Genomic DNA, 10,213 nt, shown 5'->3' on the forward strand with positions numbered 1-10,213 from the left:
TGTCCCATTTAGCCACCTGGCCTTACTAGTAAATCTGCTTAATACAGTAAACCAGAGTTTTGCTGTCCCACAGCAGGGCCCAGGAGTCTGGCTCACACTAAGAACTAGCCAGTATGGATGTTTGACTTACTTTTGATTTGTTGGCTGTCCCCAGCCAGCAGTAGGGTTCAGGAGGGGAGGCACCGAAAGAGTACAGTGGCTTCCTAAATAAGTGCTCAAAGTCCTTCCTGAAATGTAAGCTCTACTGGCAAAGGGTGGGATTCAGGTAGTCCCTGGTTTTCACTTGAAGGCGGAGGTGAACGTCATGAGGCTTGAAGAACTTTAATTTGATCACAAGAGACTTTCTGTGACAGGGCCTCTTTGGATGCAGAGTAGGGCAACACTGTTGGTGAGTGAAGGGTAGAGGGCTCCGGTGTAAGGGAAACGAACGTGGGAGCCCAGAAACCTGAGTTTGGGTCTCTTCCACCATTTACCAGAGCTGTGATTTGGGATATGTTACTTGCTAACATTTCCTGCATAGCAGTAACCTGAGTTATATTATGACTTGTCTGCATTGTATGTAGTCTGTCTTCACTACTATAATGAAAGCTCCATGACAACAATTGCATCTGTCTTGTTCAGAACACTAGCCTTGTGCCTGTCACATAGTTGAGATTACTTGGAAGAAGGAATGAAAGTCTGTCCCTATGCAAAGCAGAAGAAACATGGCTGGTTCCTAAGGCATTTGAAACTACTGGCCCTTCTGTCCTGGTTTCTGAAATGGGGATGTGAGGGATTTGGGGACTGTCAAGTTATCCCAGAGCTAGTGCTCTAAGTGGAAAGCTCCACTCAGAACTGGTTACTATGCTGTATTACCCGGAGAGGGGGCTTGATTTGGAGTATAAGATGTAGCCTGCAAAAGTAGTTTGCCCTATCCGAAAGACCCGCTTTATCTTAGTCATAGGTGAAGCAGAGGTATGTGGAGAATTTGTGATGTCCTCTCTACATTCTTTTAGTCCAGCAATTTTGCAGATCAATGATTTTCAAAGCCTTTTAGTTCCATTATATTTGTATTCAGAAATAAATCACCAAAACATCTGAGATGCCAATTGGTTCAAATGAATATATAGAGTTGTGATTTAACACTATACTATCCATAAACCATACTATCCATAAACAAGCCCATACTAATTTTAAATCTGTATAATAAGAGTACAGTGTGTACACATCTATAATGCGGAACATTGTTACAACTCACTCACGCTGCTCAATGACCTCTGTGTCTTCAGGCATAGGTAGTATTAACCTTAAAGGATCACCACAATCATCATTTGGGACTTTGATCAATGGGACACATCAGACATCTTCCGGGCTCTTCTTGGCAATGATGGTGCTAATACCTTTTGCTTAGCCAGGGCTCAGAAGCCTTCCTAAGCTCTGATTTCATTTGAAACTCTCATGGCCCCCCAGAGTAGGCAGGGACAGATACAGAAAAAGAGGTTTGGTGGCATGTCCAAGGTCACAGACCTGGTTAAGTGGCACTGTTGGGCGGAGTAGGTATATTTTCTGGCTCCAACTTTATAATTTCTCCCACTTTTCAGCCTTTGGACCTGTAGTAGGTACTCAATTACTTAAAAGCAAAGAAATTAATTTATCACTTAATACACATTTTTAAAAACAGAATCACAAGGCAATTTTCTTCCATCACTTGATAATTGTCTGAACTAAGTGACTAACTACTCAGAAGAAATGAGTAGATGCACCATCAACTAGGGCACTGTACTGGGGAGATGAGCTTCTTCGCCTTTCTATACTGCTTCCTCCTTGGGGAGGAGGGAACTCTGATAACTGACACATGTATGGGCTGCTGTCAGAGCAGCTCTGCTGACTTGGGGGCTGTCAGGTGCTTATTGGTTAATACAGAAGTGTTCACTTAATACTTTGCAAAGGGATTTCCTCCAGTCTCTGCTAGAAGTGTTTACCTATGAACTCGGTGAGTAGTTGTTATATCAGTGACAGCATTGGCCAAGGTGAAAATAGAAAGTAAGGAGACAGGGCCCATAGGATGCACATTAAAACATGCACCCCATTTACTGAGCATCTGTCATGAGCACCTCCCATTTACTGAGCACCTGCACTAGACATTGCCTCCATCTTTTAAGATTGGTAATGAAGAGGAAGACATAGAAGAGGAAGTTGGTTCTGTTTTTTTTTCTTTTCTTCAGTTAGAAATAGTAAAAGATTTCTTACAGCTGTCTAGTTTCCCGATACTTGAAATGTGAAATGTTGAGATCACTCCATCATCATTTCTAAAATTTATTTTGAGTAAGTTTCCATTTGGGGGAGAAGCCCAAGTGTAGAAAATGATATGGAAATCTGCCAGTTGAAGAATTAGAAATTTTAGAACAATCCATTTGAAAGACTGGGACCTTCTTCTAGATATCTTTGGCTTAAGTTAGCCGGAAGTGCTCTCTTATAATTTAGAATAGCAAGTTTAAATAATTGCTTGGGATGATGTGTTAAAAAGGTTCATCTGTGCCGAGATGTTGCGGGGGGGGTGGGGGGCCTGTAGTGGCCTTTGTTCCACATCCTCGGACTTTTTCTTCAGTCTTATCTTGTATTTCACTTTCCCTTAGTACTGAATAAGCTCTCCACGTTCCTTATTTGCCACAAGGCTATTTCTAGAAAGTTATATTTACAATCAAGTTATAGTTTTCATTTGTATAGATTTCTTTCAAAGTGTTGATTATTTAACAGTGTTTTACAACCTTAAGCATATTTCCAATCTCCCTTCTCTAGATCCCCTCTTCGACTCTTTCCCCAACATCTTACAAAGCCTTCGAACCACAAATTGACATGATAGGAGTTGACCATTTAAGGGAAGAGATTTTTTTTGGTTCGTCTCATTGTAACACTGTTCGGTTTTCATAATGCTGAGAATGTATAAATGATATTCCATAAAATTATACAAAAGGGGAGCATTTACAAAATCCATTTGAGTGGGTGTTTTTTAAAGCTCTAGGCTCTGCTCTTTGGAGCTGTAGAACCCTGGGAAGAAGGCTTCATTCATGTAGCTCAGAGGGTCTTCTAGTTTGTCTCATTTCCTTTTTATAGTTCATGTTTCAGACAAAATCAAACGTTGCTGGGCCTGCCGGCACTCCCACCTTCCTGTGAGCATCTAAAATCCTTCTCACTACTCTTTATTGACCCTAATCCATGCTGAAAGAAAGCTCCTTCCCAACTCTCCCTCCCCTGTCTGTCCATACAACATCTGGTTGGAAGCTAATGACTTTTCTGGACCCACTTTTTGGCTCAGAAAAGTCATGTGACGATGATGTCTTCTTGGTGTCTGGGCCTTCTGGGTGTCTGCACTCTTCCCGTAAATGTTAACTCCCACGAGGGCGAGTGGAATGGAGAAGCTTGTTTCAGAGAGACGTAGGGAGAGGGAGGACCACTTCTGCTTTCCACGGGGAAGCTGTGTCACGGAGAGCAGAACCGTAGCGGCAGGCCCTGAAAGAGGGGGGTGGCGAGCAGGCGAGGAAGTGATACTTCCTCCTGCTTCGAAGGCCGTAGGCCGTAGGCCTGGTCATTTGCCTGCAGCCCCACCTTCCTTGCTACCCGACACTGCTTTTTCCTCAGAGTTCTTTCTGCCACCTTCTGTTCTGTTCATTTTCGGTTTGCCTTTGAGAAAGAGTTGGGGCGGGAGGAAGATAGAAAAAGGATGAATCTACTCATCGGCACAGAGCCTTCTCAGCGGCCATCGTTGAGTTTTCAGCAATAGAAGGATGTACATTTTGAAATTCTCCATCATGGAAACCATTACGAAACTCTAAGTAGATGTTTTGAAATCTTTTAATGTTTAGGCAACATAATAATTTCTTAATCCTAACTACAGTGGTTCAGTGCTATTTTAAGAAGTATTTAAGGTATAACCTCTGGTTAAATTTTAGGGATAGAGTAGTGGCTTTCAAACTTCTTTGACCATGGCCTATGTCAAGAAACATATGACTCTGTGCGCACCTGAGTGCACACCTTTCTATTTTCTAAAAAAAAAAAAAAAAAATGGTTAAAGAGCTGCTCCTTCTGGGTTGTTGGGGAGTGTGAGTCAGAGCAGACTATTTGAGACTGGCTTGGTGAGATCTATCAGAGTTTAAAAGCGCACAAAGTTAGGCCCAGCAATTCTACAAGCTCCTACAAGAGGGGAGTATATTAAACAAATACAAATTAGGATACAACCATACAATGGAATACCTTGTAGATATTTTTAAAAGTCACAAATTGTACTTACTAATATGAAAGATGTTTTTAAAAAGCCAAACACAAACTGATAGGTAATATGTGATACCATTTCTGAAATAAAATAGTCACATAATGTAGTAGGATACATAATCTGTAAGCTATTCATATTAATAATTTTTGCACTGAAGTTTTAATAGTGATTATTTCTGAAGGATGGGCGAATGCTTATTTTTTTTCTTTCATACATCTTTTTAAGAATGAACATCACTTAGATGACCTTAAAACAGCAGTAAAATGAACAATGACATGGAGCCAATGTGACTGCAGAGGGAAGGAGAAAGATCCACTTCTGATATTTAGTTATATTTAGTATTGAGTTTAGCAAAACTTTCTTGAAGATCCACTGCGCGTCAGGCAGTGTCAGAGCTGAGGCACAAATGTGCAGACATTATTGGAAATTTGGAAGCGGGCAGACAGGGCTCGGTGAACCAAGGAAGGACCCACGCCGAAATGGAACAGATCAAGTTGGCGCAGGATCATTCGAGGCTGTAGAACTCGGTCCGGCGCGGTCATCAGACGGCGTGCAGCTCCCTTGTTCAAGGCATGGAGTACCCGTGTACGGAACTAGATGTTGGATTTTGTCGTGTAAATGAAGGGGAATCCTTGGAACCTTTTAGTAGGAAGCCGATTTTTTCCCATCATAATCAACCTCTTGCCTAGACTCTTTCATGTTCAAGTATTTATAATGTTGCCGAATAATGAAGAGACGTTGAACACGCATGTCCTGCTTCGAATAGGTGGATGATTAACTGAGGGACTCGCGGACTTCCACAGAGATTAATTTGGGGCTAGAAAGTAACATTTATTGCTGTTTTACATGACATCAGAAGGTTTGGCCTTACAGTCACTAGCGAGGAGGTACTTGATAACTGCCCTAAATAGTGATGATCTTGCCCAAACTTGTATCTGAATCTTCGTGATGATGACACTATTGAAGAAATAGCACTTTGGAGGGGAGGGCTAAGTCTCTGTGGGGTGTAGCGGTGTTTCCTCCCCGATTTAAAAGGCAAATGTGTTGCAAAGCAGCAGCTTGGTGTTGGGATTGTGCTTTTGATATATAGATTAGTTTATTAAAAGCATCACCGTAATTAGGAATGGCAATATTTGGTCAAAATGGTATAATTTGCCAATTACTCAAATAACAGCCTCGCATCATCAAATTTAGCATGTTGAATATCTACTGTATTTAATGGCTATTATCAATAATTAATAGCATTAATAAATAAATTGTCAATACTATTAATAAAATTGATAAGTTACTAATGATATGAATAAGTTGATAATTTGTGCTGATTCTTAATTTTAAATCTGGGGGGAGAGCATATAATATGGCGGAAAGTAAGTGGGCTTCCGAGTCCGCATCCAGGCTCCAGCGCCTGCGACTTAAGGCAAGTTACTTATTCTCACCGTTTCCTCTTTTATGAAGTGGTGGTAATAATACCCACTGCTCAGGTTTGTGGTGGTGAATAGCAGAGCTAATATGTAATCTCCTCATATCGTTTCTGGAACCCAGAAGGCACATAATAAAAGGGAACTGTTTTCCTACTAGATGTGGGCTTTTCTCTCTTACAGGGGAGGAGCGCTGTCCGTTCCTTCCATCACCAGATACAGCTGACCCTTGAGCGACAGGGGTTTGAACTGCATGGGTCCACTTCTTCTCTAAGAGTCATGGTGTTTTCGACCTGGGTTAGGGATCTGAGGGTGGGGAGTGCCTACTGTGTGCATTGTTCTGTGTCATTTTACTTGAAGGACTTGAGCGTCATCTGCCAGAGGTCCTGGAACCAGCCCTCCTCAGATACCTAGGGGTGACTAGTTAAGTTTTGGGGGAGTCAAAAGTTATATCTAGATTTTCAACTGCACTAACCCCTGCATTGTTCAAGAGTCAGTTGGACTGAGTAAGAAGTTTATATACTGTCGCAGTCCAGGAAAAGTTCAGAGTCTAGTGAGTGACTCAATCATAAACTATCCTACCTAGCACGGTGTCTGCTGGAGGCTCAGATGTTTGGTCGGTTGAACTTCTGAGCTGCTTATGAGGTACCAGGAATTGCCAGAAGCACAGGGGTCAGCAGGATGCTCTCTGCATTCAGAGATGCCCGGAGTAGTGGGGGCAAGGAGACATAAACGTGGTTTTCACAGAGTGGGATCAGTGCTGTGCTACAGAGTACAGAGTGCTCTGTGAGCAGAAGGAAGGGCTGTTGCTGATAGTGAGGACAAAATGATAGAGCAGGGGCTGGTAGGGGGAGAAGGAATTCACCAGCTGGAGGCCTTAAGGGGAAATGCAAAGATGTGAAAGAGCCCAGGGACTCCAGAAAGGTGAGGGGACCCCAAAAAGGTGGAGGGGCCCCTGGCCTGGGCTACAGGGATGGACTACATCCCCAAATAACAAGAGGCTTTGTAATATGGAGAGTGACAGGCAAAAATAGTAATGGACACAATCCCTGGCTTTAAATATATTTTCAATACCAACTTTATGGTCATCAGTATAATCAAATAGGCACCATAAGAGCTGGTTTTTGTCTCATTGGACCACATTGACCTTTTCAATTGTTTCAAATTTAATGGATGCCAAATGCATATAAGAAAGAAATTTTACCAAGTTAAATTTCATAACTGCCTGCAGATCTTTTACTTTATGGTTTTGTTATTTTCAAAGTTTTAAGTGGATTAAGACAACCACTAAATGAGGATTTAATTGTAATTTTCCTTAAATTTCTTTCTAAGTAGATAATCTTTCAAGAGTCTAGTAGAAAAAATTTCAACTGCTTTGGTGAATGACTCAAATTTTACATTGTTGTTATAGTCGTAAGTCTTCAACTAAGTTAGTAGTATACAATCTAATTTAACAAATGAATGACCACCTCTGGTATTAAGTATCAACTGCTGGGCTCTTGACATCATCTCTCTACCTTGGTATCCAACATTAGAATCACAGAATCTTATAGAAGGAAGAGATTTTGGTGGTGTGTCTTACACATAGCCCTTAAAACGTAGTCCCTTGAACACTGAGTCTCGAATGTTAGTATTTGCCCCAGGTGATTCCCATGAAGGTGATGGAAATCACACACATTATGAGAAGCACTGTGACGGAGATATTCCTACTGCCCAAAGTGGCCCATTTCATTTTTGGACAGCTATGGCTGTTGGAAAGCTTTTTCTCTCATGCTACAATATTTTATTTCCAGAGTTTCTGTCTCTTGATTCTAGTTCTGCCCTCTGGCACTGTTTTCACACATTTGAAGCCAGCCACTGTTGGATTGGCTGGATAACTACTCACTGTGGGCCGTAGGAATGGGGTGCATAGGGATGTTATTGACTACCTGCCCACTCAGCACTATTATTCCACCTCTTTTCCTAACAGAACACAGATTATATCAGGATCCATCATCTCCCCTGAAGTGACTGGTCAAGGGCTCCAATTCTTGCCAATGTTTGCTTCATGAATGGGTATACTTTGGTTTGGACAGTAATCAGTAAAGCAAAGTAATATTCCACAGACGGTCCTAAGATACAAGCAGAAAAGCTGTGGCGGAGGGAGGAGAGAAGAAAGTGAGAGATAAATGAAGGATAAAGAAACAACTGAGAATCAGAAATTAGGAGGAAAATACTGAGTGATCTTGATTACACATGGGATGTGGTTGTCCACTTTGTCTCTTCTAGTCACACAGACTAGTGTGGCATTAATGTTGAAATTGGGCTTCTGTAGCCATATTTTTTAGATGTATATTTATTATTATGTGTTAGGCATTGTAGCGGGTGCTTGGGGGGCAGACATAAATATTGTTAAGAAGAATTTATTGTACTCTAATCTCTCTGGGCTGTTCACGGATCAGAAGCCTGACAAATTAATTTGCCGTGGTTGTGGATGGGACGATAACCTCGCCCAGGGGATCCCTGGGCACCTGAATCAGTGCACAGAAACCAATTTTTCCAGCAAGAAAGAAGGCAATGGGTGAGATAATGGTTAGAGCACAGGAAATGAACTTAATCACATTCATGTTCAAATTCTAGGTGTGTCCTTTCCTAGCAATGGAACAAGGTGCCTCGTGGTCCTCATATTTAAACCCCAGAGGTTGATCATGAGGACTCCAAGATATAGTGGATTCAGAGCCAGCATGTGTGAGGCCATGGCCAGCGGTAGTCATGGTTATTATTACTATCTAGTCCTCCTTCTTCTAAAAGGTTCTGCAAGAGATTCACTCAGCCTGTGCTTACAGACTTCTAACCATGCTTTCTGACTTGATAATTGTGTTATTTGTAGCCATGTACTCACTGATTCCAAATTACAAAATAGGAAAGAGTATGTCCAATGAAGTTCTTCTCAATAGGCTTGAAGGGGAGTTTTAAAAAGGTTTTCCCAATGCTGGAGTGCTTTTTTCTTTTAAGTATAACATATACATAGCAAAGTATAGAAAACAGACAAGTGTAGCTCAAAACAAACACTCATGTGACCACCCCAGAGCGAAAAGCAGAGCAGTGCTCCGACCCACTGTTTCCCTGGGCACCCCCAAACAGCATCCTCCCTTCCCAAAGGCTTCTGCCATGCTGCTTCCAGTTTTACTTAGTTTCCGATGTTGGCTTTTTAACATTAAAGTGTAAGAGATCGAAAAGCAGTACAAAGCCATTTGGTTTGGCAGATAAACAGATTTTCAAGCTGTGGGTTTAGCTGGCACAGGCATCTCCCTGTGTGCTGAATTACTGCAGTGCAGTCAAAGAACAGGTCCTTGTCCTGTTTCATACCCTGGCTATTCAGTTGCTAAAATTCTCACAGTTGAGTTTGATCAGAGGCCTATTTAAATACATTTTTATTCAACCATTAGTTAAAAAATTGGATGGTACTAGCCATATATAGATTGTTTTTCCTACCCATCTCTGCATAGCTAAGTACATTTATAAATGCAAATTTATAAATGTGGGTGAGATAGGGTGGTTTCCAGTGACCCACATGTAATCAAACATCCTGCTATAAGATGCAGAGCCAGTCTGTGTATAGACATTTAAAAGTACTGACTGGTTTTGTGCATTCAGTTAGGATAGTCCTCAGTAAAATAGGACTCATTTTTCTCATGTGAAAGAACATAGCAGCCTTTTTACTGACTGTTTGTTCTGCCTCATGTAGTTTTGACATTTATTTTTGTTGGGGGTGAGAGAGAGCCATAGATTGACCTGTGGAATTTATTAATCCATGAAGTAATGCTTCATTTATTCATCATTCAGAAAACATTTCTCGGATCCTCACTGGTCATGAATATGCATGCATATGACTTGCAGTCACATCGTTTAGCTCTCAATAGCAGACTTGTTCCACATACACTCAAGAAGTTAAAATATTTGAAAAACTGGAACGAGGAGTATAAATTTCTAGGTCATATGAAATATAAAGAACACACACAGGCCGTGGAGTAGCGAGGTGCCATCTTCCTGTGAAAAAGTCACGATTGTGATTCAGATTAAGGAAGGAATGTGGAGTCCGTGGTTTGACTCCTGCAGCCCCGGTTAAATCACAGTTTCTGATGCTTGGGGTTTTTCATCGCTTATCTGTCGGCAGCTGCTGAATGCTACAGAAGGTTTGAACGAGGAGTGAATCCTGAGAATGGAGGGAAGGGAGGATTAGACGAAGATGACTGGCCAGAGCAAAGTAATTTTCAAGTGAAGAAGAGCATTCCTCATCAGAGAAGAAAAAAAGGAAAGATGGGAAAACAATTTAGCTAGATTTCTTACTGATCCTGCTGAAGAGTGTAGGGTGTGCATTCGTAACGGCAGAGTAGCTCCTGAGAAAAGTGGCTATGGTTTGATCCTTGGGGTGTCTGAGGAGCAATGTGATGTCACAGTTACCAACGAAAAGACAGGAATTGGGCTCTGAGCCATGCTCTGTTACGTACTAGTCTCAGGGCATTAGATGAAGTTCCTTAGGCTCATCAGGCCTTGTTTTCCTAAT

General features: G+C 41.6%; 1 protein-coding gene across 4 annotated transcripts in view; it reads left to right on the forward strand.

The window, feature by feature from the left end:
* The window catches only part of LYN (LYN proto-oncogene, Src family tyrosine kinase), a 118,433-nt gene that overhangs the window by 1,446 nt on the left and 106,774 nt on the right, over nucleotides 1–10,213 (forward strand). For 2 of the 4 annotated variants that reach the window (XM_023530047.1, XM_023530049.1), the window contains exon 2: nucleotides 290–388. The exons of the other annotated variants lie outside the window; for them this stretch is intronic. The gene's annotated coding sequence lies outside the window, so the exon portion shown is untranslated. The remainder of the gene's footprint in view (nucleotides 1–289; nucleotides 389–10,213) is intronic. 4 annotated transcript variants of the gene reach the window in all.

Source organism: Pteropus vampyrus, unplaced genomic scaffold (genome assembly GCF_000151845.1).
Source record: "Pteropus vampyrus isolate Shadow unplaced genomic scaffold, Pvam_2.0 Scaffold45, whole genome shotgun sequence".
In the NCBI taxonomy this organism is placed as follows: Eukaryota; Metazoa; Chordata; class Mammalia; order Chiroptera; family Pteropodidae; genus Pteropus; species Pteropus vampyrus.